This window comes from Amphiura filiformis, chromosome 1, assembly GCF_039555335.1.
Source record: "Amphiura filiformis chromosome 1, Afil_fr2py, whole genome shotgun sequence".
Lineage (NCBI taxonomy): Eukaryota > Metazoa > Echinodermata > Ophiuroidea > Amphilepidida > Amphiuridae > Amphiura > Amphiura filiformis.
In genome coordinates this window covers 62090268-62105803 of record NC_092628.1, presented here as the reverse complement: position 1 = coordinate 62105803, position 15536 = coordinate 62090268, and the positions used below count along the sequence as shown (strand labels likewise).

The 15536-nt window shown below is 36.6% G+C and overlaps 1 pseudogene; it reads right to left on the bottom strand.

Annotated features, from left to right (window-relative positions):
• Positions 1-5178: 5178 nt before the first annotated feature.
• Positions 5179-5727, bottom strand: LOC140162164 (protein unc-93 homolog A pseudogene; annotated as a pseudogene).
• Between the last annotated feature and the right edge of the window lie 9809 nt (positions 5728-15536).

The following is a 15536-nucleotide window of genomic DNA, read 5'->3' as shown; positions in this document are numbered from 1 at the left end:
ATCCACGGTAGCCGCATGTATTCAAGACATTCTAGCAATGTCTCAAATCATTTGCATTCAGAAGCGTGTGGCATGAACGAATTAAGCGACAAAGTCAAAAGCGTTCCTGTTGATTATGAAAATGAACAAGCCTTCAGTCCAATTCAATCAGGACGCAACAAAGAACCGAAAGAGTCCGAACAAAAGGATTATTATAGATGCGTTCTTGGACATAATGAAGGAACAAAATATGATGAAACTACCTCTGCTAGTGGTCAGCATGGTCAGGGAGGACCTGATGTCAATATTGTAAATAAATTAGCCAAACTGAAACAGTATGAGTATAATGGAAGAGAACAAGAGGACACAGTTTCAGATACAAATAGGACGACCACAACAAATAGTTCTTCAAATAAAGCCATTCGTATGTTTAGTTTAGTAACTATCGTGTTTAGTGTAGCTTGGTTTCCTTATGGGACGTCCAGCATGTATAGCTGCATTCAAGAAGTTGGTTTGCCTGGTTGGGTGCATTTTATAGCGAATTGGCTACCCATGATGAATGCTTGGTGGGACTGTACTATTTATATCCTCTTAAACAAATCATTTCGAGAAAAGGCGAAGTCATTACTAAAGAGGAGACACAATGTAATGTAATGTAATGTAAAGTTTGTGTTTGCTTTGGGTCGGGGATGGGTTTTTTTTAGGGGGGTTTGTTTTGTTTTTGTTACACCATTAAAGCTCACCAAGCCAGGATTGCAACATACATATTTACAACATAAAGGTCGTTGCAATTGCTTTTGCTTTTTTAATTTAATATTTGATTTATAAATTTTTTGTGTCATAATTACACGAGAAAACATTTATCCGAAACAGAATGTTCTGTTAGAATCTGTTTAATATTGGGCGGCAAATGATCTTTGACATTTCAACAAGATTTTCGTTCAATATTCGTGTTTGCTTTCTTAATTTATTGAATTAGCCAGTATGATACAATCCAAGATGTCAAAACATATAGAGTAGCTGTAACACATCCCGTTCAGACACACCTTCACGTCAAACGATGATGATGTTGATGTGTGATAATAAGACTTATGTTAAACTCATGATCAATCCAACTTAGATCGAAATACAAGACCAAATTGGGTAAGACTCTGCAATCTATCAAGCACAGCGGTGTTATCACGGTGCACATGGTGCAGAAGCTCTATCCCGCCAGCAAGGGGGTTTCCTGCGTTACTTCTATGGACTTCACAGGCCCAACCACCCTCTTCGCCCCATTATTGCTTGTAGTGGTTCCATTACGTACGCGGTAACATTTTCAGTAGCTGGGTTTTACGAATAACTAAGTGTCTCTTTGTTACCGAAAGCTCTCGTGTCTTCATGTGTCTTCTCGTTATAACCGATCTTACTCTCGGTATCACTAGTGTTCCGTTGATAGTACCTGCTTTCTTAGGACGCTGGCCATATGGGGGACATCATCTGCGCAACTGTGTCACATACTGGCGTATTTGCGCGACGTATTTGTCATTTGAACGGCGAAATTGACATTAGTCCTTTTCACATAGTGGCGTATTTTATTTAATATTGATTTTTTCCAGAATAAGTTATGCTCTGGTAGTGATAAGTTAATTATATTGAAAATATGGTATATTTGCATTACTGCTAACATGGTTTTAATCGACAATAATATTTTAATCAAGATTATGCAGCAAATGAAAATCGCTAGATTTTCAAGTTCGATTTTCTCGAAATGCGTATACGTCAGTATTTATGTGAAACGGCCGACGACTGATAACGCAATTGAATGTTATAGCAAAGCGAATGTGGAAAACCTGTTGAAAACTACCCATCCAAGCACATTTTTCGACCAAAATGTAGGTTTTAAAATTCAAAACCACAAGTGTTCCTTACAATATTTTTCAAATTTCATGTCATAAAAAATGAAAAAGCACACTTATATTGTCCATATATATACTAGCGTCACTAGAATGAGCAATGGCCAATTCTCTTTAAATAGCAAATCTTGTGCAAAAAGATAATATTTTCGCCTGTTTTGTCATACGATTGTGAATTCAATGAATTATGACTTTGCTAAAGAGCGCTTACATGTTTATATTTTATTGTTTACATAAAACATAGTCAAGAACTTAAAGGATCTTTAGCTTTAAGGGTAACCTTAATGAATTTATCCAAAAAACATTTGGGAGAACACTACCTTATTGGCCCAACCCCTTAAAGACACTAATCTTACAGGTGTGTGTGATTAGTATGATGTGAAATTTCTATAGAATTACGATCCAGGTCTTTATCCCTGTATGCCGTAACGTCTAGTTGCAGGGCATTATGAACCTGTTTGGTTTTGAGTGTTTAATAGTATTGTCAGGTGGCGAAATGTTTTATTAGGTTGTACCTTTTAGTTTGTTGGTGTTGTCATGTGTGTGATTTTGAGGGAAATAAATATGAATATGAAATCGTTTTATCACATCGATTTTAACTCAACTTTCTCACAAGTTTCTTTTTGTGTTTCTTTAACTTTGTTAGTTCTTGCTTCGTTTTGAGCTAGTGTTTTATATATAGGTTTCTCGTGTCGTATCCTCCATTCCAGGAGATAGTAGAGACTCATTCCTAAGCACAACGTTCCAAGAAGACCACTCAGTGTATAAGAGACGCACATAAATTCTGGTATGCTGAGAGCAAAAGCAAGGGTATATGCAATTGCTTGGCAAAAACGGAAATTCGCGAAGGCTGGTTCCTGGTCCTTGGGGAAAAGCACTCCAAAGAAAGCTGTTCAAATGAATTTCAAATTAATATCAAGTAAAATATATAACTAGTCAAAAATTATTTTGATAAAACTATAGAACAATTGCACTACAGCTAAAAGCTCTTTCAGTGCAACAAGTGTCGTAATGTACAAAACATGATTAAAACATGATGAATGTTGAGGTACACTTTCTGGCAGCTCATCCCTCAATTATTTCGTGGTGGGAATGATCGCTTTATCGTTATAACACAGGGGCTTAGGGTTCGATTCCTGCTTCCACCTTTTTCGGTAAGGGAAACACTTCTATATAAGTCGGAGATAATTGGTGGTGTTTGATGGTTATTTTGTAAATGTAAATCACCAGAAGTGATACCACTTGAAGTGATGTCATCTGAAATGGTCTCAATTTATCTCAATCTTAAGGGCTGGGGTATGAACGTTTGGACAGTATTTATTTTGGGACATCAGAGCACATCAGACATATCGAATTGCATTCTGAATACGAAGAATGTCATTCTGATATCAGATAATTTTGATTTTTTGAAATTCGCAATTTAATACACATTTTATGGCAAATCATTAAAAATTGATATTTTTGATATTTAATAGTACTTGAACTAAACTTTATAAATCTGATGATTTATACTTAAAGTGTATGTATGTGGGATGAAAAGCCGACGATCAATTGAAAATTTTGACCTTTCGTTAGGTCCGAGGTGCTCTCATGTCCCACAAAAAATACTGTCGAAACGCAATAAACGCTCATTTTAGATCCCTTAAACTACTTTGAACGAGCATTAACTAGCTTTATTGCATTTCTATCGCCTTCGTTTGGGCAGGTTTTCTTTCTTTGATGTTGCTACTAACAATTATTTGTGATTTAACAATAATATAATACAATAAAAATCAATTTACACCAAATGATAATCTTCCATAAAGCTCAGACTGATACTTTATTCACATATCCTGTCACGAAAATTTGTTCAACTGTGTTTTACTGACTTGAAACAATCGAATATGTTCGAAGTTTCGAAGTGCTCGATTTTAGGAACACGCTGAAAATCGGGTTTTTTTAACATGATGAATAAGTATTCTATAGGTGTTCTGACTACGTACCTGCAATTTGGGACTCACGTAAAGCGCCTCCAAAAGCCAATGCCACCGCCATGAGATATAAATGCCACACTTGTCCATGGTATGGATCCCAGAATATCATCATGGTTATAAGAATCACTTGGCTCAGGAAACCTGCTGTAAATATTGGTATTCTACCGGTGTATTTTGTTGATTACACCAAGGAATAACGCTGAAATGCCACCTCCGACCCCGTAAGCTGTCATGACGAACCCTATGGTCTGAACACCTTGTGTACAGGAGATATAAGCCTGTGAGGAAACAAACCAATCCTTCGGTTACAAAATGAGAAACTTTCACACATTAAAAGTCACGTGACATTTATGGTCATGGTCAATGATGGTTGTGACCAAGTTAGGTCAAAATCGGTCAAAGCATGTCTGAGCTAGGGCAAAAAATGTCTATATGTGTTGCCAGAAAAGAAGAAACAGGTAGAAAGCAGAACCTAGCCGGTGGCCCGTCTAGGTAATTACCCTCCCCGTGGCCCAGGGTTCAGAATTATTGCGCGCCCTTTACTATGACATGAAACATTATATATGTCTTGGAAAAAGGGATTTCCCTGATTTGGGTTTGAATTAGGTTTAGGGCTGGGGTTTAGGATCCATGTTATTGTTCCAGGAGGACAGTTGGTTGTTCTCCAAGAGATCAGTTTTCAAATTTGCATATACTTGTGTAAAAAGGGTGTTTTGGTTTTTTTTTTAATTGCTCAAAAGTATTGCTTCATTGCTAGGAAATCGTTTGCAAAGTGAAGGCAACAATGCACCGCATCAGTCAAAGCGGCAACCGCGCAATTAAAAGTGGATAAAATGAGAAATGCTTAAAACGTCCTTTTTAAACAAAAAACGAGAACCATCAATAAATTAAAACGGCTGAAAATGCAGCCTGAATCTACACTGTATAATTAAAATGCACACCAAATTTTTGCTGCACATCCCAGTACTCCCATTTCCACTAAGAACCTCCGGTTAAGAACCCCTTGGTATCACATCATAAAGGCCAAAACATGGGGGCATCCCTTTTCTGCATGTTCTTGTATTCATATTGAACTATGAGCTTCATGATGTCATTAATAAATAAACATACCTTTGTGAAATCACCGTAGGCAAATCCCAATTCAACGCCATTGTAAATGATAAGTGGTTTAAGAAGAAACATTCTAGGTGACAGAGCCAATCTGAAAGTTGCTTTCAACTGTTCCAGTGCACTCCTCTTAACTGGTAGAACAGGGCAGTAAGATTGGAGAGGGTTCATGAAGAACGCTGCCATTGGAATAGATAGGGTACCCCAGGCTAGAAGTGTTCCAATTAGAATATACACAGTGGTTTGACCTGCGGAGTGTAAGAAACACTAGAGTTTGCAGCAGGGGCAGCACCGCAATCGTTTGCACCACAGAAACTGAGATCAGTTTCATTGGGCGTCCCACAATTTACCCCACTGTAAAGAACTAGAGAAGACACCAGGTTTCCTGGAATTTGGCTAGCTAAAAAGAACAAGAAGAAGACTCCATTAAATCTGCTTATGACAGCTTCGTGTGTCTCCGATGTAATATCAGCCAGGTTCATAGCTGAAGTAGTGAGATGAGTCCCTTGAGCAGACCACAGAGGTCCGGCTCCCATGCCCATTAGAACTGCTGCTGGTATCAAAGTGTAATAGGTTGGGTAGAAGTTCATAGCGAAATAAACACAGTATGTACAGCATGCCGCAACAATTGCCCATTTTGTCCCTAAAAAGCGTATTACAACCGGTGCTGCAGGACATGATGATATGGCATAAAAGCAGTAGATGGTGGCAAGAGATGCGAGTCCTAAGCCACCGGTGGCATATAGACTACTGGCAAGATTCTGCAACGACATGTATGCCGACTCAATGATAAAAAAAATGTCAAACTGAGAGCCACAAGATTTTTCACGTGTACATGCATTTTCTTTCAATAGTTGATATATAACCACTAGTGTAGTAGCAAAATACAAATTTTCACGTATAAATAAAATGGTAGGCCTACATGTGATGAAATTCCGGCTTCTATAAAATATATGACCTAGTTCTAATGAAATGCCTGTCGGTCAAACAATTGAATTTACTTAGGCTGATAGCGTCGTTCTTATTTTAGTATTCCCAAAAATATTTGCAGCATATAATATTTACAAGGTACACATGTACAGGGTGTTCCAAAAGTCTCCAAACAATTTTGAACGTTATAACTCAGCGACCGACAGCAAACATACAGTGTATATGCATAAAAAAACTAGTACTTATTTAAAGACCAAATTTGACATACAAACCTACAAACATAATAAATAAACTACAGTTAAACATCTGGGCATATTACACCAAAACAATACAATACTTTTCTTTTACAACACATTTCCGGATTCCAAGTATCTACCAGTCTACTATACCTACAATACCATCTATCCGAATTTCTCTCCATTCAATTTGATTGCAATATTAAACAATTATTTTATTGTAATAATAAGACTCAAAACGACATACATCAACAAGAAATGTGCACTTATGCTTTGATTTTGTACAGAAATCAAGCCAGTAAAAAGGAAGGAGACACATCGAGAGGGTGGGGGTTCAAGTATTTTTGACATGCTATTTTGAAGTTATCCCACCTCTGAGGGACAGAAATTATTTCACAGCCCCTTACTCCGGGTAGACACACTATTCGGTGTGGCTCCGGTGTAACCCAGTGGCTCCAGAACCAATTTCGGTGCTCAAGTACCCAGGGCCTTGTAAAATTCATGCATTTCAAGAGCGGGCACTCCCTGATTCTCGCACCCCCTCTCAGCTTTCCATGAGATCGTGAGCTTTCTCATTTGTGATGCGATCAAGCAAAATCAGTCGGAACTCGGAAATATTGATTTTGAGATATAGCCATGTCAAAGGAAATATTTCCTTTTATTTCCTGTTGTTTTGGAAACTCTTTAATTGCTCATACCTTTGGAACTGGTTGTTCAATCTCTATAGTGTTTCTGCACGATCCAGATTTGTAGATGCCAGTGGGGGCGGCAGGAATTTTTTTCGGTGGGATATAAGGGGGCAAAGTGATTTTTAGGTGGGGGGGGGAATCACCGAATTTTTTTTTTCTGGGGGTAACAGGGGTCACAAGTTCTGACGGGGACATTTGCCACCACCCGCCCGTGGCGCCGCCACTGGTAGATAGTCTTTACTATCATATAAAATGGTGGTCCTGTGCAATGGACTGCAACGGACTGCAGCATCTATTGGTAGGGTTTAAAAAAAGCTATCAGTATTCGGGCCAACGGCTCAGTGGTGCGGTTCTCAGCGCTAAATACTAAACACTTCTGACTAGTTTTCCACAATACGAGCTGGTCGCTTATGTTCTTGTCCCTTTTAAAAACGGTCAGCGGGAGTTGATTTAATAAAAAAATATCTGTGTGGCTCACCCTTTTTTTAAACAGCTTTAAGGGCTGGGGTATGAACGTTTGGACAGTATTTATTTTGGGACATTAGAGCACATCAGACATATCGAATTGCATTCTGAATATGAAGAATGTCATTCCGATATCAAATAATTTTGATTTTTGAAATTCGCAATTTAATACACATTTTATGGCAAATCATTAAAATTGATATTTTTGATATTTAACAGTACTTGAAGTAAACTTTATAAATCTGATGATTTATACTTAAAGTGTATGTAGGTGGGATGAAAAGCCGACGATCAATTGAAAATTTTGACGTTTCGTATTAAAGATATGGATTTTTTTCCCAAAACACCAAAAAAAATTAGGTCTTTTTGGGAAAAAATCCATATCATCAATATGAAAGGTCAAAATTTTCAATTGACCGTCGGCTTTTCGTCCCTGCTACATACACTTTAAGAATATATCATTAGATTTATATAATTTACTTCGAGGACTGTTATATATCAAAAATTTGAAAAATATCAAATTTTTATAATTTGTCATAAAATTTGTATTATATTGTGATTTAAAAAAATGAAAATTATTTGATATCAGAAAGACATGCTTCGTATTCAGAATGCAATTCGATAGGTCTGAGGTACTCTCATGTCCCACAAAAAATACTGTCGAAACGCAATAAACGCTCATTTTGGATCCCTTAATCGTGTCAAACATTTTGAAGGGTAGGCATCTTGAGCTCAACAATAAGGCTGGAGAAAGACAATAAGGCTAGTTTTTGAAGTGCTGTTCCCATCGAGCATCGTTCCTATCCATCTGCCCATAGAGCCATTATCTACAAGACTATGACACGCTAGACGGAGTATGTTGGCACTGCATATTTTAGCGCAAACCCTCCTAACGCGATCAGTTTGATTCTATCCTAAACAGAGCTAAGCACATCATCGGACTACCCGAAGGTGAGTACCCGCTATCCGACAGTTTGGGCAGCAACATCGTATTTTCTACATTAACAAGGAGGCACCGGAACTACTGTGCCAGCTAATGCTGCACATAAACCCCAAATCCTGAGCTTTAGCGGGCTGTAAGATCACACGATGTCACAATCAACCATGGTTAACCATCAAAGATCTACCATATACAGTCCATGTGGACAGCGGAATGCTCTCTCTGCGTGGCATATTCCTGCTATCTGACCTCGAACCAGCAGTAAGGAGATTTTTAGCTATTAAAATAGCGGACGCAAACCAGTCTGCGCGACAGTCTCTACAGGATCTAGGATGATAGTTTCATGCTATCTTTATAATGCCCAGATATGCTTAGATATACGGTAATCATAATACAAAATAATCCTAACCCTAAAACCTAGCCATAATCCTAATTTCCTTAGAAAGTATGTTCACCTCGTAATGTAACAACTGTTTAAGGTTATATACCACTAATAGGCCAGGGCGATACATGGAAATACGACGAATAACTATTTGTTTGCATGGCATCTGAAAAGACTGCATCAAAATCGCTGAAATTGATCATATTATATAGCCAAAAAAGTACTTTTTAGGGTTTGATGCTTCAAAATGGTATATTTTCTCTCATTATATGACATTTTTGTTGTAATGTACCAAAATTCATACGCACGGCTTTCAGCTTCGAGGGCGCACTGCCATTTTAAGGTGTTTACGGTTCAGTGCGTTAAAACAAAAAAAGTCTCAGGTCAACCTATGTTGAGTTTTTGATCATTTGGCAAATAAATCATATAGTTTCACCTGATATTAGTAGCATTTAACTGTGAGAGCTCTGAATATGAAACCCGTGTAATACATAATTAGTGGTATTTTACCTACAATGTAGTGTTGAGATACTATACAATATTAAGTGATAATGGGACACTTTTATCCATTAACGTGATTGATAGGCCAGATAGTCAGGATAAAGTACGTGCGGTATATTTGAGATGTTACTAATTGCATAATGGATTGTCCGAAAGTTTGCCCAGCACATCGTTGCTACTCCCCTTTTTAGCTCACCAAATCCCCAAACCAGGATAGCAACATACAACTCACAAAGCACATAGTGCACTTATGTCCACGGCAAATTCACCGTGACCTTATAGTGACCATTATAGTAATCGATTGTCCAACGCAAATTTATTACCACGTGATAATATTAATCCAATGAGCGATCGAATTGTCCGCTACGGTCGACTAATCCAATTGATAATGAAGCTATTGACATGTACGGTCGGAGCTCCACTGACTGAGTTTTGGGCTATTTTTCACTGGTTTGCTGTCATTTACTTATCAAGGCGCTCCACCGTTATTATAAGGACTATGCTAATGATTTAACGATTGACATGTAGAGAATAAACCATACTTGATTGAGAGAAAGTACTAAATTTGTACCTATTACGGTTTCGTGACACGCCTCTTGCAAATGTGACCAAGCCAGGGCGGCCCGGTGAAGCAAAATGTGCATTGGAATAACACGGGAGTTTGGATATACTAGTACTAGTAGATGGTATATTTCTTTCTCATAAAAATGTATGATCTCCCGTTATTAAAGCTTGTACCGGGTTGAAAATTCAGATATTTTGAAAAGAATAAGTAATTGAAACATAGAGAAAGTACTAAAATCATAGCTTTTATACTTTTTCATATATGACGCTAACTAGTTCATCTCGTATAGCTACAGCACAGCGCTACCAGTAGGGTTCAACTGCCTATTGTGAGTGCCCCTGCGTTGTGTGCATGATGAATTGGAGCTAACAAGATTCTGCACACGACCTTGTCAATCAAATTGTCATATCAAGATCGGGTTTTGGTGTGGATGGGTATAAGTGCGGACTTTTTTGCGTGTTGAGTTTATTTACAACATAAAGCTTGTTGCAGACGCTTATTATTGTGTGACCCTTAAGGGTATCCGTAGGGAGAACACTTTGTTTTACGGCCAGGTCTGGCCAGGTGCATGTTTGTTCGCAGTCTACAGGTGTAACTAGGTTGTTGTATATTCTATAATTTTCCTGGTGTGTTAACTGTGATTACATCTGGACACCAGTTTATTTTTTATTTGAACGGGACCCTAATTTAATGAGAAAAACGCCGAAAAAGAGAGGCCCGGCAAAAGCCGATTTGCAGACAATTTTGTAGCTACAGACAGCTCGTATTCCATATAACAACTACGGAAACCAATCAGTGCCAGAAGTGTTGATTTATATTTCGGTTTGGCTTAACCCACTAAAAGGTAAAACTTTAAGGCTGATCATTTTAATTATAAATGTAGTGTGTGTGTAAAAGTATATTTCTCAAAATGGAGGAGAGCGCCTATGACTATTGTCCGTTCTGTCTACATGGTCTATGATAATTATTTTCTTACCGAAATATATTCACTTAACACAGACCACGGTTGCCAAACAAATGAGGGCAAACCGCGGGTCAAATCATTGAAAAGTCGCCCAATATTTTTTTATCAACCGTTGGTTTCTATGAGATAAAAAAACTACCAGAAGTCGCGTAAGCCAATGTTGAGAAGTCATGCAATATTTTTCTTAACCATCAATTGGTGTCAGAAAAATGTCGCGAGGAAAATCTTCAAAACTCATCCTATTGACCTAGGCCTATTACATCGCGGGTTTGGCAACCCTGCAATATATACAGTTATATAACATCGCACCGCATTGTGAGGTGAACGAACTGAATGTTGACATTGTATTCAGGATTTAAAACAAGAACTGTCTTTAACCAGACAATGCGGTTGGTATAAAACATAGCGTGTGATATCATGATATCAACTTCAAAATCTAAAAACAAAAGTAAAGAAATAATTTAGGGCGAAATAAATAAACAGCGTACAGCAGGTGCTATCTTGTCAATAATGATAAGAGGAACATGAAAAAAACCAGCAGAGAGCATGCAGTCATGCACCCCAGTAAAGAGTTAAATAAAGCAAGGAAAAATCATAATGTGCAGAAGGCCTACTTTTCGGATGATATTCACAGAAACAAAAATAAAGAACTAAAGATCTAAAAACAAAAGTAAAGAAAACAAGGAAAATCATAATGTGTAGAGGCCTACTTTTCGGATGATATTCACTGAAACAGAAAAAAAGAAATAAGTTTAAAGAATTATATATTTTAAGATTAGATAATGAACAATCATACATAAAAATTTGACAGGTGTCTGATGATATTTATACACTTCGAGCAAAAAATAAAGAACTACTTAACACGCGACATAAATAAATAGCCATATTTTATGAACGAACTGAATGTTGACATTGCGGACCAGGATTTGAAACAAGAACTGTTTTCAAAAAGAAAACGCGGTTGGTATAAAAACATAGCGTGTGCTATCATGATATAATATAAACTTCAAAATCTAAAAACACAAGTAAAGAAATAATTTAGGGCGAAATAAATAAACAGCGTACAGCAGGTGCTATCTTGTCAATAATGATAAGAGGAACATGAAAAAAACCAGCAGAGAGCATGCACCCCAGTAAAGAGTTAAATAAAGCAAGGCAAAATCATAATGTGCAGGAGGCCTACTTTTCGGATGATATTCACAGAAACAAAAATAAAGAACTACGTTAGTACGTTTAAAAAATTATATAATTTGAAATTAAATAATGCAAAATCATACATAAAATGTGACATGTGTCTGATGATAATTATACACTTCGACCAAAAATTAAAAAAATACTTAACACGCGACATAAATAAACAGCCATCTATCAAGAATGACAAGAGCCTGAGGAACATGAAAAAAAAAACCACCTAATATATGAGAGCATGCACCCCAATAAAGAATTGCTTTAAAATAAAACAATGAAAAATCATGACATGTGAAATGTATGTTGATACACTTATAAATAATACTCAAAGGTGAAATAAAAAAAACACCTTATCTACCGATATTTCCACAGTTAAACATACTCAGTGATCACTTGTACTAAAACAAAAATAAAGAAATACTTCACAAATGATAAGAGGAACACATAAAAAATAAATAAGCGAGCATGTCCCAAAAAAAATTAGTAAAAGATAAAATAATGATAAAACGTACAAGAAGGGCAAAATATTTGTCGCAAAAACTTATTAAATGCTCATTTGCTCTAAGATATTTAATGTTTGCAATTTACTCCTAGTTTATCATTTATTTATTATTTATCTAGGCTTATATATCTTTTATTTATTTATCTATTAATTTATCTATTTATCAATTTATTTCAATATCATTATTATTAAGTGCCTATTTATAATAATATTTAAATCTATCAACATTATGCTTACGTCATCCAGGAGTTATTATCCCACTTGAAATCGCCATATAATTACACAAATTAATAAAGAAATACCCAATGGGTGAAATAAAAGCATGATCTATCTTTTCAAGAATGAAAAGAGGATATAAAAATATAACAGAGCATGTCCTATAAACATGATAAAGAATTATTTAAAATCGTACAAATGTGAAACATGTAATATGACATATACTTAAGGGATCTGGAATGAGCGTTTTGAGCGTTTCGACAGTATTTTTTGTGGGAAATGAGAGCACATCAGACATATCGAATTGCATTCTGAATACGAAGAATGTCTTTCTCATGTCAAATAATTTTCATTTTTTGAAATTCACGATATAATGCAAATTTTATGACAAATTATTAAAATTTGATATTTTTCAAATTTTTGATATATAACAGTCCTCGAAGTAAATTTTATAAATCTAATGACATATTCTTAAAGTGTATGTAGCTGGGAGGAAAAGCCGACGATCAATTGAAAATTTTGACCTTTCATATTGAAGATATGGATTTTATTTCCCAAAAGACCTATTTTTTTTGGGAAATCCATATCTTCAATACGAAAGGTCAAAATTTTCAATTGATCGTCGGCCTTTCCTCCCAGCTACATATACTTAAAGAATGTATCATTAAATTTATAAAATTTACTTCGAGGACTGTTATATATCAAAAATATCAATTTTAATGATTTGTCATAAAATGTGTATTACATTGCGAATTTCAAAAATCAAAATTATTTGATATCAGGACATTCTTAGTATTCAGAATGCAATTCGATATGTCTGATGTGCTCTAATGTCCCACAATAAATACTGTCCAAACGTTCATACCCCAGCCCTTAACATAAAACAAAATAAAACGGTCATGATAATATGACATTAAGGGCGAACACCACTAATGAAGCGTCTTGGTTGAAATGCACGTGAAAATTAATGTCTTTCTTTGCTCAATTTGAGGCCTTTTTGGCTCTCATAGTTGCCTGATGTACCCCGTTACATTTTATTAAGAAACAAGGTAGTATAGTTTCTCTCCATTGATTTTGCAATAGCGTCTCCAGGAGGGGGCTCAGAGGGGCTTTCAGATTTATGCGGTGGGGGGGGCTTAATGGCTAAAATCGCCAAAAACCGCCTGATTTTACATATCCCTCTAGCGTTGGTTGTCAGTAGATTGCAGTCACTCCTCATCAAGTGTTGACAAAGACAACAGTGGTTGTTGAAACGTACACAGTAAGTGCATTTTCTTGGATCAGATACTACGAACTCTGGTTTACTAGTTTACTCTACCGATCCTGATGAATTTGTTCAATCAATAACGATATCTGGGGACCAATCACAAGCCAGATTCATTTAAAGATGCATTACATCATGACCAATTTTAGTTAGGCCAGAAATTGGCCTAACTCTCCATAGAATCCCGTGTTAAAAAGTTATCCGCAATCCAAAGTCAGTAGTCCACTTGGGAAGCTAACAAACAGAGGGCGTACGGTGACTGAAAAGATTAGATGTGAAAATCTATCAATTGTGCACAAATAATAATCAGAGTTTTAAGCTTAAATGCAATAGCCAGAAGCACAATTGGCAAGTGGAGTACGGAGAAGTCTAGCTACACCCTGGAAGGGAAAAAACAGTATTTGAAACGAGGAAATGTGCAATATGACTTAATGTAATACATTAGAAAAGGCTTAAAAGGCAACTATTAGGCCCTGATTCATATTTAATCATCATTTAGGCCTGTAAATTAGATTGTCTGTGTAAATTTAGCAGGATCCGACTTTTTATGACGACTTTCAAAATGTGTTACATTTCAGAAACACCAAGCTGTTTGTGAGGTGGCGTTAGCTGTATGGGTTATAGGTTGAACTTTTTACAATATTTCTGGAAAAAAAAATCCTGAAATCCATATATTAATTTTTACAATGGATGTCGTCATCTGACCTTCTGCTTGCAGAAAGGGAAGTTTTGAAGAACTGAGTTGTTTTCCCGGCCCCTGTCTGTACAGAAAGTCAGTGGGGCTTATTTACTGGTGTGCACCCTAAAAGGCCCTTGTCATAACCAATGGTGGCGGCATGATTTTTCCCGTGCATGAGGGTTTAGGGAAAATTAAATTATATGTCTAAACTTGAGGTTGCATGTGTAAAACATGGTCTTTTTTTTTAACGCATGTTTGGGGTATTGAAATGATATTTTTTGGCTTGCACAATCATGGTAAAGATCCATGTCATACATAAGAGATTATAGGACATACAATACTTGGTAGGCCTAATGATAATGCGTAAACTTTGTACCTGTTAGGGAACTGAAATCAGACTGAAAACACAAACGTCATTCGAGGCTCTGTCTCACCAGTTGCATTTACAAGGCCCTTGTGGTGGCGGATGATTTTTTTCTGGGGGGGAAGGGTCACACAAGGTTCTGAACAGAAACGTCACATACGGACCAACCCACACTACCGAGAACCGCGAATGCCGAGAACCGCGAAAGCCGAGAACCGCTCTAGTTTTACATGTTTTAATACTTGATTAATAAAAAAATAGATGTGTTAAAATGACATGAATAAACATTTATCCGAAGTAGAACGTACTCTAAGAATCTTGTGCTTAAAAAATTATTAACTTATATTATTAATCAAATTAGCTAGTACTTTGACCATGTTGACATTTCAATAAGATTTTTGTTACAAGTTCAATATTCGTGTTTGCTTTCGTAATTGCATTTGCCAGTATCGGATCAGATGTCAAAATATCTTCAGGACCCATGACAACTGTAACATCCCATTCAGACACACTTACGCCTCAAAAATGATGTGAATATCTCTTTCTGTTTTATGAGTCTCAATATTGTACTTTCCATTAGAAAAACCTACAGGGCAAGCTGGGTATTATCCTCATATCCAAATACGAGGGCGGTCAAAAAGTTCGTAGAACTCGGTATGCTACTTTGTCGCACGGTATTGAGTTTGGTCTCATTTGA